Source organism: Heterocephalus glaber, unplaced genomic scaffold, assembly GCF_053883595.1.
Source record: "Heterocephalus glaber isolate CG9 unplaced genomic scaffold, H.glaber_assembly_v1.0 deba00001577, whole genome shotgun sequence".
NCBI classification, from domain to species: Eukaryota; Metazoa; Chordata; class Mammalia; order Rodentia; family Bathyergidae; genus Heterocephalus; species Heterocephalus glaber.
Genome location: NW_028258358.1, coordinates 31,774,749 through 31,794,162, shown reverse-complemented (window position 1 = coordinate 31,794,162; position 19,414 = coordinate 31,774,749). Strand labels below are relative to the sequence as shown.

At 40.3% G+C, this 19,414-nt stretch overlaps 2 pseudogenes; both read right to left on the bottom strand.

Annotated features, from left to right (window-relative positions):
* Window positions 1–6,334: 6,334 nt before the first annotated feature.
* On the bottom strand, window positions 6,335–6,954 carry LOC101719033 (biorientation of chromosomes in cell division protein 1 pseudogene; annotated as a pseudogene).
* A 4,540-nt stretch (window positions 6,955–11,494) lies between these two features.
* LOC101715587 (histone deacetylase 1 pseudogene) lies at window positions 11,495–13,371 on the bottom strand (annotated as a pseudogene).
* Between the last annotated feature and the right edge of the window lie 6,043 nt (window positions 13,372–19,414).

Genomic DNA, 19,414 nt, shown 5'->3' with positions numbered 1-19,414 from the left:
ATGTTGCCTTCTCTTTTCAACATTGTAAAAAATTTTAGGGAGCTTTGTTATTTATATAGATTAATTATATTATATATTTTATATATGCCCCAAAACAATTGCTCTTCAGTCCAGACAAGCCAAAATGTCGGACACCCGGTGTCTGGAGAAAGCCAAATTTATGCCCCTAGCCAGTCACATAGGGTTCTCCACCTCCAGTTAGCTGCCTCCAGCTTCTCCAAGCTGATGGCCTCTGACTAGGGCACATACAGACCTCTCCCTTTTCTCCACTGTAAAGCTCTCCCCTACCCTGCCTGTCTTTGAATCTCTGCCAGTGCAAGTGATGGTGGTTGACTGCTTATAGCAAGCTTTGAATCTATTACCTTTGGTGCTCTCACTTGGGTGGCCTTGATTCATTTCCCTATGTGGTTTAGCTCTTGGGTTTTATGTTAATCAGGTGTGCCAGCGATCTTCTGGAGCTCTTTCTGACAATCTTCCTCTTGTCTCAAAATGAAATAGAAGGGATGGAAGGGAGATAACACAAGCCCTGGCATAGAAGGAATCAGCTTCAAGGCAGAGTGCTTTGTAAGCCATTCTTCTCTGCTCCTAAACAAAGTCGAGAAGAGTCATTGCAAGCCCATCCTGGAATCCTTTTGAGACTGGACCTTCAGACTTGATGGTTTGGTCAGGCTCACCTATATCCTCCATTGGATATGGGAAGAGCAGGTGGGCTCTTTCTCCTTAGGACATTTGTTCTAACATTATTCCTTTCATTTATTCATTCAGTACCCATGGTGATATAAGGGTGTTCATTTATCTTTTTTAATTTTCAAAGGAATTTTATAGCACACGCTTTTGAGTCTGGAGAAACTGATGCTTCCTTACACATCCCTGGGAGGTCTTTTCTCAGAGTTCCACCAAACAGGTAAATTCATACTTTAATGGCCCATACCATAGGTATTATTTTTTCCCCTGGTCATTCGCTTTCATATATTTTTTTGATACTAACTTTCTTGGCTTATTTTACAAATTATTTGTGTGAGGCCAGGGTTGTGGCTCATTGTACCGTGACTGCCTGTCAAGCACAGGGTCCTGAGTTCGATCCCTAGTACCAGAAAAAAACCAAATAAACCAAATTATTAGTGTAATTCACATGTATTTCTGAGATATGTTCATTGATGCTTATAAGATCAAGCACTCAAATATACTTTCATTCAATTATTTGACCAATATTTATTAAGGCTCTATAAAATAAAACTTACTATGAAGGTACAGTGGCCTAAGCTTCCATGTCTCCCTGCCAATCTTTTTTCAAGGTTATGGAAAAGGCCCTGGGATTGATTCTCATGCCAGATGATTTTGTAAAGTTTTGAAAAGTAATATATTTTAGCCACTATTGGTTAAACCAACTGTTGCTTTTCTTTTTTCTTTAATTTAATTTTATTTTAAATTTAAAAATAATAGCTGTATATATTTAAGGGGTGCAATGTGATGTTCTGATACATGCACACATTGTGGAATTATCAAATCAGAGTAATAGTATATATATCAACTCAAGTATTTATCATTTCTTTGTGGTGAGAGCATAAAAACTACTCTTATAGCAGTTTTGAAATATGTACTAATCTAGAACATATTCTTTCTACTTAATGCAATTTTCATCACATTAACCAGTGTTTCTTCTTTCCCATTCCACCTTAAACTCTACCTTTAGGTAACCACCATTCTACTCCCTGCCCATCCTCCACCCAGAGATTGCACCCAGGGCCTCACACATGGTAGGCAAATGTATTACCATTAAGCTACATCCATAGCCCTTCTTAAATTTTTTTTTGTACGGGGGTTCGAACTCGGGTCCTTGCACTTGGGCAGCAGGCAGCAAAACCACTGAGCTAAATCCCCGGCCCGGCCTTCTTAAATTTTATTTTGAGACAAAGTCTCACTAAGTTGCCCAGGCTGGTTTTGAATTTGCAATCCTTTTGCCTCAGGCTAACAAGTACCTGAATTACAGGCATACATACCATAACTAACTCCGCTTTTCTTTCCTGGCTTCCCATCTGTTATACTGCTTTCTCTCCTGTTGAGTGAAGTTGGAAGAGTGTCAGGGAATTTGAGATGAGACATGGGGATTTGTTGTGTTTGAGTGAAGCAGGATATGTTTATATGTGCAGCTAAGTTACCATGATTATGATGAATCAAGTAGCCAAGCTTGAGATTTGCTAATGGCCCATGACCTGCTCTTATTCATCAGTGGCTAGTGCTGGGGGTCTTACCAAGTGCCCGTGGGTCTTTAATTTGGAGAAGTCTTTGAGGTACTGTCTTAGTTACTTTTCACTTTGCTGAGTCAAAATACTTAACACCCAAAGTTAAAGAAGGAAAGGTTTGTTTGGCTCACAGTTTGTAGTGGTTTCAGTCCATAGCTGGTTGCCTCCAAGGGAGGGAGGCATGATAGAGAGGCATTGCAGAGGAGAAACAGTTCATGGCAGGCAGAAGTAGCAAAGCAAGCAAGAGACCTTAGCAGCCTTTTTCTGGCCCTTTTATATTCTACCTGGGCTACTGGGATTAGGGTGGTGCCAAACCAATCAGTGGACTGATTTAGTAATCACATACCCTTAATCCTAACACCCTTAATCCTACCATTGCACTATGAATCAATCATAGACTCTAGATCCAGCCACCTCTGAAAAAGCCCCAGCTACGATTGCATGAGACTTTGGGGGGACATCTAAACTCAAGCCATAACAGGTACCCTTTGACACTTCCCAGCTCTAATCCCACCTCTCCTTGTAGCCCTAACATGCTTCTCTTGGTTTATTATCCACCACCATTCTTCTTACACCTCAGCCTGAAATGATCCCACTGAAGCCTGTCCATGCAGGGTCTTCTATTTCTTGCTCATTTGACATGTCATACTTGACATAGACCAAAGAAAACATAAAAGGCACAATAAGTCACTCCAAAAAAAGATTTGAATGACAAACCAATTAATGAGTGTCTCTTTAATTTAAATAGTATTTAAAGTTAATCATAGCATTAGAAAACTTGAAATGCCTACAGTCTTATAGCTCACATGTAAGAAACAGATATTTTCACAAATTTTACAACAGCTGTAAATATTTACATGACATGACCGATAAATACTAAATTCCAAAATTGAAAGAAAATTGCCTAAATTAAGTTTAGCCAGCAATATTAAGGGACAGATCATATTTTTCTATTCTTTTTTTTATTAAATATTACAAAGTATACCCCAACGGAAATAATCTTGCCAGAGAATTAATAGAAATATTTTTTATGGGTGTTGTGATGTATGTGGCATTTGCCAGGTCTTTAATTTGTTGTAGTATCTTTTCTTATTCTAAATTGATATCTTCTTACATATTTAATTTTTATATACCTATTATTAATTAAACTTTTTATTTTGAAGTGATTATAGATTGACATGCAGGTATAAAAAAATAATGCAGAGAAATTCTGTGTGCCTTCTAAGCTCATTTTCCCCAATGGTAATGTAATGCAAAACTTGTACTGTACAGTATTGCCACTAGGGTATTGACATTGATATGGTCTGTATCTAATTTCTATATTTGTACTGTTGTCATTTTTTCTAAAAAGCTCCCCTTTCTCCCACTGTAGTAAGCTTCAGTTCCCACATCTACTGTGTGCTAGATACGTGTACTGGAAAAGAGACAGGAAGTGAAAAAGACATAGTCCCTGGCCTCAGGAACCTGACACTTTAGTGGGGGCGGGGGAGAGTGAATAGGGTACACTGGATAACTTCCATGGGGAAAAATAGAGCAGAATAAGAGGGCAGGGACCACTGGAAACAGATTGGAGTTGCTGTTTTAAGAAGGGTAGCTGGAGAAGGAGGGGACTCTATGAGTGTTTTACCTTTTAGTGTGTAAATCACACTTTGGATCTCAAACTGTACCCCAAGTCTCTAGATTGGGCTTACATTGTACAAACATCGGTATCTCTAAGGAGACACTTTGGTTTAGCATGAGACACAATATTTGCATCACTGGAAAAATGCTTCTCCCTTCCACAGCAGATGTAACTAAAACAGGATCTTTACCCAAGGCTACAATATTCAAGAATTCTAATGAGATCGTTTGGTATTAATATGTAATTTACTCTGAAGAACTGCTTACTCTTTTCAAAAGGCACTATCTTGGGAGTTGATTGTTATGTCATTTGAAAATAATGAAGTGCCACATGCAGTAACAATCATGTTAAGTGAAAGAGAAATTTGTGGTAGCTATATATAAAAGAAGGCAGCAACAAGCTCCTCCTTTTCTTCTTTTTTTTAAAAATTAATTTTATTGGTACATTTAAGGTATACAGTATAAGGTTGGCTAAGGGTTTGTCAATTTTGTTTATTCTTTTGAAGAACTAACTCTTGGCTTCACTGATGTTTTGTTTCATTCTCTTAGTCTCCATTGCATTGATTTCTGGTCTGATCTTTTTTTGTTGTTGTTGTTTTTTTTTTTTTGGGGGGGGGGGTCGTTTTGGTACCTGGGATCGAACTTGGGTCCTTGCGCTTGCGCAGCAGGTGGCCAAACCACTGAGCTAAATCCCTGGCCCTCTGGTCTGATCTTCATAATTTCCTCCCTTGTATGAGCTTCCGGTTTGTCTTGTTCTTCTTTTTCTAGAAGCTTGAGGTTCAGCATCAGGTTGTTTAATTGGGCTCATTCTGTTTTCCTAATGTGAGTATTCACTGCCATGAATTTCCCTCATAAGACTGCTTTCATTATCTCCCATAGATTCTGATATGTTTTATTGACATTGTCACTGAATTATAGGAACTGTTTGATTTCTTCTTTAATTTCCTCATGACCCATTGGTTATTCAGAAGTGTGCTTTTCAATTTCCATGTGTTTATGAAATTCTTGTGATTTCTTTTGCTATTGATCTCTTATTTCATCGTACTATGTTCCGATAATATACAGGGGATAACGTCAATTCCTTTGCACTTAAACATGTTGTACGAGTGAGTACGTGGTCCATTTTGGAGAACAACCTGTGTGCAGCTGAAAAGAATGTATATTCTGATTTGGTGGGGTGGAACACTCTGTAAACATCTGTTAAGTTCATTTGTTCAAGAGTTTGATCAAGTTCTAGTATTTTGTTGCTTTTTTTTGGTCTAATTAATCTATCTATTTGTGACAGTGGGTATTGAGATACCCCACTACTATTGTATTAGTGTTTATATGATTTTTCATGTCCATTAGTATTTGTTGTATATAGTTGGGTGCACTAGTGTTTGTTGCATATATGTTTATGATTTTCATCTCTTCCTGTTGGATTGTTCCCTTTACAAGGATATAGTGTCTTTCTTGTCTCTTTTAATCAGTGTTGATTTGAAATCCACTTGATCTGCAAAGAGGATAGCTACTCCTGCTTTTTTTAGGGTTCTTGTTGAATGGAGTATTGTTTTCCACCCTTTAAATTTCAGTCGATGAGTTTCTTTTTGAATTAAATGTGTTTCTTGTATGCAGTATATTGATGGCTCTTGCTTCTTGACCCATTCTGCCAGTCTATTTCTTTTGATTGGTGAATTGAGATCCTTAACATTGATGGTTATAACTGATACGAATTGACTTATCATTGTCATGACTTTTTCTTTTCTTTGGATTCTCCCCCTTTGGTTGTGTTTTTTTTTAGGAGTATCAAATGATTTTATTATAAAACACTATTGATCATTCACTTTTCTAAAAATTCAACCATGAGAATAGAAAACTTCTAAGACTCACTAGCGTTTGCAAGACAGAAAGATGCCTGGACAAAGAGCCTGAAAGTAGTTTTTTTTATATCTGATGTCTGGCTTCCTCATTACTCCACAGCTGCATGTTTTTTCACCCCTGACAAGGGAAAGGAAACTGGCTAGAAGAGTCATATACAAGAAGGTCATAACAATTTTAAGGCTATCAATGTTAGTAGCTTGTACATTCTGATTTTTAACTCTGAGACACAATACCAAGTAAGCACTGTCAAATACCTACTGCCACCTAAATGTACTGTTATTCTTTGACATTACTTTTGGGACTGACTATGTTCTTTCATTACAGTTTCTGTTTATCTGAGAGTGCAAACTCTAAAGCCCATGTGTAGTCTCCATGTTCAAGTATAAATGTTCATTTCAGGACCGCATTAGGTTGCTGTAGTGTTTATAATTTTGTAGTGCCTACTGAATGTAACACCTTTGGACAGGCTGGTCAGGTGGCGGCACAAAGCAGGGCCACATGAACAGCCTTCTCACTGCCAGACTTGATGTCTGTTCAATTTGGACACTGCACCGTGGTCAAAGCAGAGATCTTAAAATCAGTGGTGACCCTGGGTGACTGAAGTACTCTTAAATAACAGGAATCCATTTCTTCACCATTAATTAAACGGAGCTTTCAAAAGGTTTCAGGCCTGTTCTTACGAAGTATCTTGGGACAGCTGGAGGGTCCTGACTTTCAGGCTCTGGAGGCAGTGCCAGCACAGCTTCTTTTTTCTTCGCTGCCAGGAACTCATGAATTGCTTGTTCTATCTGGGGCCTGAAGATGTGGTTTAGTTTGGATCCCCCACCTGAGATATAGTCCTGTCCACTCCTGCTTCCAACATCACTGACTGAACCACACTCTGTCTCACACCATTTCACAGTTAGTTCTTGTTCATTGTAGGATTCCATTCCTGCTTGTCCAGATGTGTTGACACGAAATTATCCACCTTCTGCCTCAGGTTTTGCTAAGCTGGCTTGGTGTCTACGTCGGCCAGTCAGTCCCAGTAGAAGCTGTCAAACAGGCCCTGGCTCTTGAGCTGCTCCACTATGAGAACGATGAGCTGGGGGTTGCCGGGAGGAAGCGAGGCAGGATTAATAGGGCTGCCGCCCCCACTAGCCCCAGTTTTGCCTGTTGCTGTCCCCGCCGAGGCCTGGCCCGCTTCTCCACCACCCGTTGTGCCTGTTCCCCCGCTGCTACCGCCATCTGCCATGTCTGTGCCCTGGGCCCGTGAGATAAACTCTGTTCAGCTTTTTCTCCGAGGCTGAGGGCCTAGATTATGCAAAGGAGACAGAGGCCTCCACAGAGGCAGCGATGGAGGTGCCAGTGGGGGCAGTGGCAGAGGAGGCTAAAGCAGTGGTGTTGGCGGAGGCTGTGGGGGCAAGGGCTGGGGTGGTGGTAGAGGAGGCTGACCTCTTGGTTCTCCCCCTTTGCGTTTAATTTCTTGTCCTGCCTGATGCATTCGTTCTGCCGGGCCTCCTGGGGTTGTGATCCTCATTGTCTTTTCCTAGGATATTGTCTAAAATTTTTTGAATTGCTGGTTTGGTATTCATGAAGTTCCTAAGGTGTTCTTTGTCATGAAAGCATCTCATTTCTCCATCAGTTTTGAAAGATAGTTTTGCAGGGTACATCAATCTGGGTTGGAGGCTGTTTTCCTTTAGGGCTTGAAACTCCAAGCTCTTCTTGCCTTGAGGGTTTGCATTGAGAAGTCTGCTATGAATCTGATTGGCTTTACTTTGTATGTGATTTGTTTCTTTTCTCTCACTGCTTGTAGAACTTTGTTCTTCTGTTGTGTTTCTGGAATCTTCACTATTATATGCTTATGTGTAGATTTTTTTTTAATCAAGGCTAGTTGGAGTCCTATATGCCTCACTTATCTGTATGTCAAGTTCTTTCCCCCTACTTGGGAAGTTTTCTCCCATTACTCCTATGAACAGTGTTTTTATGTCATCTGCACTCTCTCTTGTTTCTTCATTGGCTCCAATCAGTCTTATGTTATTCTTCTTTGCATCATCTAGCAGCTGCTGGATTGATTTCTCGTGGTCCTTTACAATTTTAAAGCAGTTTTTCTTTTCCTGGTCACTAATTGCAATCTTATCTTCTGTATCTGAAATTCTGTCCTCACGTTGGCACATTTTGCTGTGTAGACTTTCAATGGAGTTTTTAATCTCCTAGAAATCTATTTGTGTCTGTTTTATGGATTCCATTTGTTTCCTATGTTGGGAGTCCATCATATTCCTAAGCTCCTCTATTTTTTAATTTGTGTCTGTTCTAGTTTTATTAATCATGTCTTGTACTACAGGCACAATCTCTGCTGTTACCTGAGAAATTATTTCTTATTTCATTTTTTCCAGGTCCTCTTTTGTTGCCAGTTCAGGGAGTCCAGGTGGTTGAGTATCAGATTTTTCCATCTTGTTTCCCTTTGGGGTTGCTTTAGGTGATCTGGAAGTCTGCTTTTGAGACTTGTTTACATGTCTTCTCATTTCAACAGATGCAGCCTGCTGTGCCTTTGTTGAGGTGACTTTCTGTTTGCCCAGTGGTCTTGAATTCTCAGCAAGCCACCGAGCAGCCTTTACTCTGTTGCTCACCAGTACACCAATTTCTGGCTTCAGTGTGGTGGCCTTCTGGATCCCTGAGCTGACCTGTTGTCTGGGGGTGCTTCTGGCTGGGGCCTGAGCACACTTGGGATGGTATCTAGGTCTGGCTCTCACTGGGGCCCCTATGTAGGTATTGTCTGAGAGGGCCTTTGGCTGGGGGCTGTGCAGCCTAGTTCCTGTTGTCGGGGCGGGCTTCTGGGTAGGGTCTCCATGCACTTTTCAATGGTATTAGGGCGAGCCTCTGGCTGTTGCTTGTGTGCCTTTGTAGCTCTTTTCCTGGCATGCCCTTGGCTGTGGCCGATGATGGTATGGTGGGCCTCTGGCTGAAGCTCATGTGCCTGTGCAGCTTTTTTCTGGGTGGGCCCTTGGCTTGGACAGGTGTGCCCAAGCCTCTAGGGTGGGTTCAGGGGAGCCCTGGCTGGGATCCACCTATAGCCATGCTGATCTGGGCCACACAGCTGGTCCCTGGGGAACATGCTCCTCCTTAAAGAATGACTCATTTTCATCCTGAAGCCTCATGGAGAGAAGAGGCCACCATGGATGTTGAGCTGACACAGTAAGTAGCAGCACAGAGAGCTGTGGGGACCAGGTCTGGGTCCTGCCTCTTTCAGTCAGTGTGTGAATTGGTGAAAACACTCAACTATGCACCAAGTAGAAGTGATGCTTAAACTCTTATGTGATGATGTTTTTCATAGAGCAGTTGCTCAACAGTTGTTTCCTTTTTCTCACTTTCATCCTATTAGCTGTAAAGCTGCAATGATTCATAAGTACACAGCAAGACCATGGCATTGTTGTTAGAATTTAACACAAGAACATATGTTTAAACAATCTTATAAACTGGAAGATGGCATATGAGCATTACTTTTCATTATTAAATATGATATACTTCATTCTTTTGTTTTTGTTTTTGTTTTTTGGGGGGTTTTTTTGGTACCAGGTATCGAACTCTGGTCCTTGCCCTTGCAAAGCAGGCAGTGAAACCACTGAGCTAAATCCCCGGCCCAAACTTCATTCTTTTTAATGATTTATTTGGCATTTTTTGATGCTATTAAACCCCAGGCCTTGTGCATGCTAGGCAAGCTCTCTACTACTGATCCAAACCCCAGCCCCTATTTGGCTGATTTGAATGAAGAGACTGTGATACATACCTAGATTATTCCAGAGTGCTTGATAGGTCATGAAACATTGTCTTCCTGATGGTTTTAATCCCTGGACTAGTATATGAAATAGCATTGAATATGAGTCTGAAGGTGGCATAGGAGAAATATAACTCCCAACCTGCTAGATATTGGATGTGCCAAGTTCGTGTCCCCAGAATATCAAAGAATAAATTCCGAAGGACAACGGAGGTTAAGAGTAGGAAAGATTTATTGAGAAATATCTCCTGACAGACAGGAGGGGTCCCAAATGGGGTGGCCACTGAGGCCCTTTGTCAGGGGTAATTTATACAGCAGAAGCACAATGCAGGTTCAACGTGGGTCAAACTGTCATCAACCTATAGGATTATAAGTACAGCTGCTTAGCTAATATTGATCCAGTAGGGAAACGGGTCATGTAGCAAGGGTGCATGCAAAGAACAAAGGCATTTTTGGGAAGGGATGAGTCTGGAGGATGCTCTGGTCACTCACCTGGGCAACTGATGCCCATTTGGACTTTCTGGACCAGGTGGTACTAATTACAGTATAATCTCATGGGATTGTTTATCCTTTAGGGAGGAATGTAGCCCTGGCCACTGCATCGGCATCTTGAGCCCTGCCCTTCAGATGCACCTCCAACCACAGCTCTGATGTTTTTATTTTTCTGCTGACCTCTTTGAGAGCCCAGTCTCTTTCTAGCCATATATTAATCTTTGTCCAACTGAGCTGCCTATAATAAAGGGAGAGTGATTAATTTTTATAAAAAGTCAGTAACCAGGTGTGGTCATTTGTAGAAAAACGTGTGGGCTATTGGAAGCTATAGTGAACTGACTGAGAGAATTGTTGCCACATTAAATAACAGTATTTTTTAAAACTTTCATTGGTACATGTTTGTAGTACATAGTTATTACATTCATTGTGGAAAGTTGGTACCTGTACATGACATTTCTTAATTCTTTCTTTTAACTCTCTCACCTCCTTGGATCTCTTGGACCTCTTCATATACATATATATGTATATTTATACATGCTTATAGTACATGATAATAACATTCCTTGTAGGGACTTGGTGCATGTACACAACTTCACAACCCTGCTGCCTTGTTCAGTTTATTTTCCTCCTCTCCTTCCAGCCTCCCTTCATCTCTTGGTTCCCTTTCCAGGTGCCAATGATCCATCTTGCCTAAACAGCAGTATGTGATTTCTCCCTAAATATTGGGAAATGTGAATTTCCTAATTATATATTAATAGTAGCTTTTCTCTCTCAACTTTTGCTGGATCCTGAAGTAGAATTAGGGTCTCTGTAAAGAGAGCTTAGCATCTCTCAACTGTAGTATTTCCCTGAAAGTCTTTGGGAGATGGTCAATAAAATGACAGCAATTCATCACAGAGCCCCAACTTGTAAACAAATGGCCAGGGTGAAGGTGATTGGTGGAAAGGAAGGAATGAAGAGGAAAGAAAGAAAAAAGGAGTTAAGACATGACCACAAAACCCAGAGATGAAGCATGCTTCAGACTGGCGTGCAGGAGAAGCAGGTAGAAGATGGGAGGAGGCAGATCACACATGGCCTGTACACCTGGCAGAGCATTTGAACTTTGTGTTCAGAGCAGTGGGAGGCTTAGAGAGTCTTAATCAAGGAGTGATGTGATGCGATGCAGAATATAAATGACCCTTCTGATTGTAAGTACAGAATGATTTCAGAGGGAAAGCAAGGAGATGACAAGGAAGGAGGTGGCTACAGTGGGTCCTGTGATTTGCAGAGGATTAGGTGGTGCGGGAGGCCAGAAAAGGAAAAGAATCAAGAGTGAGGCACCTTATCTGTGGCAGTTCATTGCAACCCAAGTTTTTTTTTTTTTTTAGAAATGTACCATTTTATTACAAAGAGTCTCACAAAAATGAAAATGTCTCAAAAAAGTGAAGCTAGACTACCGACCTCCACGTGCAGAACTGGGGGAAGACAAGAGGGCAGTGTGAGTTGCTTAGCTCACTTGGGGCCAGTGTGAAGTTATGAGAACAGAACCAATCTAAAAATAGCTGATGTTACCTTAGGAGCCCAAAGAACAGGGGACCCCTGAAGACACATCCATCCCTTGTAGAACACTTAACAGGGGTCCTTTTCCAAAGCTACAAAGGAGGCCCTCAGCATGCCAGGATTTTGTTTTATGGCTGCATCACTTCCATCCAAATCTGTACCCTTTATGGTTTAAAACTAAAACTTGGGGAAGGATGGGGAGCAAGACAGCTGCTAGAAGAGTTCCCTCAGCATAGCTGCCCTGCACTCAAGGGCCCTGGCTCCTATCTAGTCCCTAAGGACATTTATATTTAATATACTTTATATAAATATACAGAGAAATAGAAAATATAAAATCTGAGGGGTTAGAGGGAGAAAGGTAGGGAACTTGGCAAGAAGCCCGAGCTGGAGAGGTCTGCTTAGGCCAACTTGACCTCCTCTTTGACCCTTTTGGCTTCTGGCTTCTCCTCCTTGGTTTTCTCCTCTTCTGTGACCTCTTTTTTCTCTTCTGGGTCTTTTTCTTTCTCATCTTCTGTTTTGACTCTCTTGGCTTTCTTGAAGTTGGAAGAGTTCTTGCGGCCCCCTTCTCCCTCCTCATCGGAGTCAGAGAACTCTTCCTCACAGGCAGTTCGTTTGTCAGAGGAACAGATTGAGATGCGCTTGTCAGGATATGCTTCGTCCTCATCGCCACTCTCCTCGGGGATGGCATCCTCAGGAATTGCCTGCATTTGGACCCCAGGTGGGTGGGGCAGCATTCTCAGGTTCTCAAAGAGCCGCTGTTTGATCTTCTCCAGGTACTCATTAGTGTTCTGGTTAGTCATATTGGAAGAACTGATGTGAAGCTTGAAATCTGGTCCAAAGTATTCACAGCAGTCATTATATGGAAGTTCATTAGGGATCTCTGTGTCTAGAGCCACAGCTGTTTCGTATGTCCAGCACCGAGCAACATTATGAATGTTATAACCACCTCCTCCCAGCATCAGCATAGGTAGGTTGAAGCTTTTGACAAATTCCACACACTTGGCATGCCCTCTGATGGTCAGATTGAAGCAACCCAGGCGATCCCCAGAGTGGGAGTCTGAACCACACTGTAAGACCACTGCACTAGGCTGGAACATCTCCATTACTTTGGACATGACCGGCTTGAAAATGGCCTCATGGGACTCATCATCAATCCCATCTCGGAGTGGGTAGTCAACAGGATAATACTTCCCTTTGCCAGCCCCAATATCCCATAGGTCCCCGGTTCCTGGGAAGTACTCTCCATACTTATGAAAGGACACAGTCATGACCCAGTCTGTGGTATAGAAGGCCTCTTCCACACCATCTCCATGGTGAATATCAATGTCAATATACAGCATTCTCTGGTGATATTTTAGCAGTTCCAGGATGGCCAAGACAATATCATTGACGTAACAGAAGCCAGATGCCTCAGACTTTTTTGCATGGTGCAGGCCCCTGGCCCAATTCACAGCAATGTCCGTCTGCTGCTTATTAAGTTTCACAGCACTTGCCACAGAGCCACCAGTAGACAACTGACAGAACTCAAACAGGCCATCGAATACTGGACAGTCCTCACCAACATTGAATCTCTGCATCTGCTTGCTGTACTCAGACATGTTATCTGGACGGATGGAGCACAAGAATTTAATGTAGTCATCACTGTGGTACTTGGTCATCTCCTCAGCATTGGCTTTGTGAGGGCGATAGATTTCCATCTTTCGCCATAGTTCAGCAGCAGCAAATTGTGAGTCATGCGGATTCCGTGAGGCTTCATTGGGTGGCCTTGTCCATAATAGTAAATTCCAACATCCCCATCGTAGTAGTAACAGACTTTCCTCCTGGTGCCCTGAGTCTGTGCCATCTTGCTGCCTCCTGTCCCTCCTGTCAGTCAGTCCCTATTGCAACCCAAGTTTACAGTGACTTCCTGGGATATATTTTTTCCAGACACGCATACATATCATCTGACTATGACTGCTTTTTATGTTAATTTTTTTGGTTTTTGCTACTTGAGAACTCAGTATTACAAAACACCCAGAGGAAGAAAAATATGAGTGACTAATACAATAAATAAGCAATGCTGAATTAGACCCCCAAGGAATTCATATCATAAATTTACCAGAAAAGACCCAGTATTATTTATGTATGAGATAAAAAACTATTAAAAAGTTATTGAGACATGAGAAAAGAACAAGAAAATGTCAAAAAAGCAAAAGTTCAGGCATATTTGAAAAGAACTAAAGAAAACTCTTAGAAAAAGAAAAATATTTTCATGCAGTAAAAAACTTTGATCATAAGTTAAACACAACTGAACTGGTAAACTGGAAAAAAAAAATGACGAAATTACTCAGAAGGCATCCTAAGAACAAAGAAGTAGAAGATGTAGTGAGAGGTTAAGAGGAAAAGAAAAACTAATGCATGCAGTATTTCTGGAGAGGAAACACAAAGAATACAGGAGAAGTTATCATATAGGAGTGTGACACTTTCCTAGAGTCAATGAAAGATATGAGTTCTCAGATATAGGCAGCACAAATCCAAGTGAGCATGATCAATTAAAACAAATCAATACTTGGGAATTTAGATGCACTGCAGAGAACAAAGGAAAAGAAACCTTAAATATCATCAAGGAGATTCCCAATACCACCACTTGGGGACCATGCCTTTAAAATCAGACCTTTGGGGACATCCATCCAAATCATAGCACCTCTCCAGTTCAACACTATATGGAGACCTCAGTCACTGTAATCAGATAATAGAAGAAGTAAACATGTAGACATTGGAAAGAAAAAGATGAATCATCACTACTAAAAGACTATATGATTTTGAACTGGAAAAAGCCAAGAAAACAATAAGAGGATTAAAGTTCTTGGATACAAGACATCTGTCACTGTCTCACTGCCACAAACACGGTCTTTGTTTTCATTTAACGACCACTCTGTGTTAGACCCTACACTAAAGGTGTGATATGATCATCTCATTAATCCTCACAACAAACTTAAGAAGTTCACTGTTGTCATCCCCACTTTACAGGTGAGGAAACATGCTTATCTAAGTGCACAGAGCCCGTGCCTGCAGATCTGGGATTTGAGTTCAGAGTTCTGAGTCCCAAGACTCAGCCTTTGCCACTGGGCCATACCGCTTCCAAACAGACTCCAACACCAGAACATGGGGAGCGGGGAAAAGGTGCTATTCACATTTGTGGGACAGCCTAAGGGCCCTGGAATGAACCAGATCAGGTATGTCCAAGACCTAAGTGGAGAAAAGCACTAGACACTACTGAAAGATTAAAAGAAAATCTAAATACAGATGCAGTCATATCAGTCTTGTGGGGGGGAAGAGAGAGGTGCTCATTAATGTGAAAGTAATTTCTCTTTAATCTATAAATTCACTGCAATACCAATCAGTACTTCAAAAAGATTTATTAGAAAAATTTTAAGGTGTCTCTAAAGTTTTGAAAGAGAAATTCAGAAGCCAAAATAATTTTTTTTAAATTACAGGTTTGTCTACGTGATAGAGATTTCAATTTCAGATTTGTAAATATTTAGAAGATTTTCAGCATGCAGTTCATGGGAAGGGTGGTGGGAAATGAACGTGCCATTTGGTGCTAATGGAGGTTTGAATTGTTACAAGCTTTTTGGAAAGCAATCTAGTGGTAGCTATTAAAATTGAATACATACAGATCCCTTGACCCAGCAGTTTTATTTTGAGGGGTTACTGTATAGTTTACAGAAATCAAACTACTAGTAAGTAAGGATATTGAGTATGTTATTCCAGCATTGTTTATGATAGAAAAAGAGATTATTTGGGAAGAAATCTAAGTGATTGAATGAATTATGGTTCATTCTCATAATTGACAACCATGCAGCTTTTTTAAAGGTTCTATTTCTATAGGTACCAAAGTGAAGGGAAATCCATAATATTTTTATTAAGGGAATGAAAATTGCTTGGTAATGTTTACACTAATTTGTTAAAGCAAAATCCCATAACATATACTTTTATTCTATGTACCCTATATATCTTTAAATATGTTCATTCCATATATGGTTATATGGATAAACATAAGGAAATTTGGAGGATTCATATAAAACTGTTAATATTGGTTATGTCAGGTTGGTAGGAGTAGTATGGAGATGGAGATTGTCAACTATCTTCACATAGCTTCATAATTCTTGACTTGTTATAAGCATATATTACTTTTGTACATACAGAATTTAGTTGAGAGAACAAGAACTTTCTCAAACATTTTTATTCTTTAAAAATATATTTGCAGTCATATTTATCCTTTTGCTGCTCATGATAATATCCAAGATAGAAATCCCTAGAGTTGAGGGACCAACTGCATATCTGACCATAATATATATACCAAATGGTGTATATATGGTCCCGTGTACCACATACATACCAGACCATAAAATGTACCATTTTGGTATGTACAAAGGGTGATCAAAAATCTAGTGAATGTTTAAATTAAAATGTTTATTACAGTAAAAGACACATTCCTATTAATCCCCCTCAAAACACTCCTCCTTGCTTCAAATACACCTACCCCATCATTCTTGCCACTTTCTGAAACAGTTCTGGAAAACCTGTTTCCTGTCTTTATGAGGTGTGTTCAAAAATACAGTGAATGCTGCTGCTGAGTGCCATCCAATGAAATGGCAGGCTCATAAAAACGTAGGGTATTTTCATCCCTCTTGTTTACCAAATTTGGCATTTTATGACTTCTGGTTGAAAAGTCAAAATGACCATGAAAGGTAAATGTTTTAAATTGATTTAAGACATTGAGGCAGCCATGAGGGCACAACTAAAGACACATAAAAGAGGACTTCGAGAGCTGTTTCAGAAAGTAGCAAGAACCAGAGGTGTTTTCAAGAACCATAAGTGTTTTCAAAACGAGGGGGAATATTTGGAGGGGGATTACTGGCAATGTGTCTTTCTGGAATAATTTTTAAAAATTCAATTATTCATTGTATTTTTTTTTTTTGGTCACGTTTCATACTATGTGTAAGAGCATCTCATTTCCTCTAATTAATAGCTTAGTAGTTTTTGGGCATTAAGCCTCAGATAAGTCCTGGAATTAATGCTGTTCTCTTTATGTAGTGGTTTGTCAAATTCCAAATAAATCCCTCATATAGCCCTTTGCTCATGGTGTCAGAGTTTCTAATCCATTTTAGTTAAGAAAACACATATCTTGTGCTACAAATACAGACATCATCAGCCCGTCAGTAGACTATTTGGCTCAGAGACAAGAGGAGGAAATCCTTTGTCTCTCAAGACTACTTGATAGAGGCTCTTGTCCAAGGTGAGTGGGCTAGTTGAAAGAAATTCTCAGTAAGAGTTGCTGTGGAGCATGTTGGCTAGTATCTTTCTGATATTTTCTTTTCTCTCAGAAATCCTTTGCCTTACTCAAAACCTTTACAATTAGTAATGAGTACTGCTCAGGTAAAATTTAGTTCTTGCTAAGATTTTTTTCCCACTAAATATGAACAAATGCAATTCCTGAGCCTTGTGAATTTTGTTTTCAATTATGTTTGTGGTATTGTTAAGAAATTCTGAAAAAAAATTGCAAATCTCACAGTAAACCCTTTTAATGATTTTTTTTTGCCAAAAATTGTAGTAAAGTACAAGTAACATAGAATTCACCATCTTGGCCATTTAAAAACATATAGTTTGGAGGTGTTAAATACATTCATATTGTGCAGTTGATATAGGACAGCAAGTTGATATAGGGGGAATAGATGTAACTCCCAAACCTGCTAGATATTTTGAAACATGAGTTTGTGTTCTCTAAAATCAAAGAATGAATTCTAGGAACAATGGAGGTTAGGAGTAGGAAAAATTTATTGAGAGAAAGAAAGCTTCTGCCTAAGAGAGACAGAAAGGGAACCAGAAAATGGGTTGCCCACCCACCCTGCTTTTCAAGGTATTTTATGGGACAAAGCCACAAGGTGAGGCAGGTTCAAGGTGGGACAAAACTATAGTCAACTAGTAAGATTGCAAGTGCAGTTGCTTAGATAATACTGATTAAATGGGGATCCAATGGGGAAGCATATCGTGTAGCAAGCCTGTAAGGAATGAGCAAGGATTTTTGGTAAGGGATGGGTCAGGGATCTTTCCTGGAAGGGGTGGATTAAGATCTTGGTCCCCCACCCAGGTGACTGATACCTATTTAGAATATCAGTCACTTCCCCAGGGCGAGCAGGAGGGTGTAGTAGTTTCCTTTCTTTTACAATGCTGACCTTCAGTGAATGTGTCTTGATTGTCCTCCATGTTGGCTCCTGGAGGGCCAGTCCTGTCTACCTGCCTACAGAATTTCTAACTAACCTAGTTATCTGCAATACAATCAACCTGTAGAACTTTTTCACCTTACAAAACTGAAATTCTATATTCATTAAAGAGTTTCTCACCTTTCCTCCCTGCAGCCCCTTGAAATAACCATTGTACTTCCTGTTTCTGTGCCTTTGACTACTCTGGATTTTTCATGTAAGTGATACCAGACAGTATTTATCATTTTGTGATTGGTTTATTTCACTTAGCATATCTTCAGCATTCATCCATGTTATTGCATGTGTCAGAATTTCTTTCCTTTTTAAGGCTAGGTAATATTCCATTGTGTGTCCATTAAGACTATATATATAATTCAAAATAAATATATATTCAAAATATTTATATACATTCAAAAGGCTTAGATTATAAAATAAAAAGCCACTGTTTTGAGTCTTAAGGAACCTGTATTTATGAATTAATTTGTTGATCTTGCCTACTATGTGATTTTGTACTAAAAACATCCATGACAAAAACACAGTCGATGCCCTGGAAATTCTTAAGTGGGGGACAACTAAAATCCAAGGTCAGACAGGTCACTTGTGCCCTTTGTTGAAATAAGATATACTATCTTAAATTGACCGTGTTTCTTAGCCTATTACTTCCAGAAATTTCTTAGGCTTCTCTCTTGCAAAATTCTTCCTCTTGCTCCTAGAGGATCAAGGTGAGCTAAGAACATGCTGCTTAATAACTATGCACTGATGTTTGTTTTATTGTGTTAAGCCTATAAATTCCACCTTTTACAGAAAGCAGATGCACTTTCATGGGGTCTAGAATACAGGTATGTGTCACTTAACGACGGATATGTTCTGAGAAAGGCCCTGGAAACACATAACTGCGCAAACATCAGAGTGCACTCCCACAGCTAAGAATCTCACAATGTCAGTAGGCAGTGTGCTTTTAGGAGACTGCTGTCCCATAATGCCCTGTTGTTGACTAAAGCATCACTGTGCAGCAAGTGACTGTATTTATGGTTTAGTTTTTTGTCATTGCACGCAGAAGGAGAGAGGCCACTGAGCCCTTCCATTGCTGTAATCTAAGACTAAGAGACATTTTAATATTCAGCAGAGACCCAATCCACCCGCTCACACGTCCGGGTCAGATCCTGCAGTGAGCACAGGGGTCAAACTTACCCTGAGTGTCAGTGCAGAATGTTGGCCCTCATTCCATCCCCTGCGTTCTTGGCTTCATTCTTTTCTGTGCTTACCAGGCTGTGCCCCTCGCACTTTACTTCTGACTTGATAAACGAGCAAACTTGACCCTCAAATGGGTAACAGGACAGGAAAGTGAGACCAGCTCCTGTCATCCCGTGCACTTTATTTTCTGTCAATAGCCCTGTTACTGTGCACAGGCTCTTGGGTTTCCTGAGGAATGGAGCCATTTTGTAAACAAAACGCTGTCATTTTAAGCCATTAGAATGCATTATATGAGGCATAATGGCTAAAAGAGAGCTGGCGGGGGAGTGGAATGCAGCACAGAGTGAAATCTTGGTGCTCTGAGTCTCTTGGGATTTGACTGCCATCATGAACTCAGCCTTCCCATTATCTACTGTATTAAAAAGGAAAAAAATATCTCTGGAGCAAAAGCAAATGTATGCTTTCTTTCT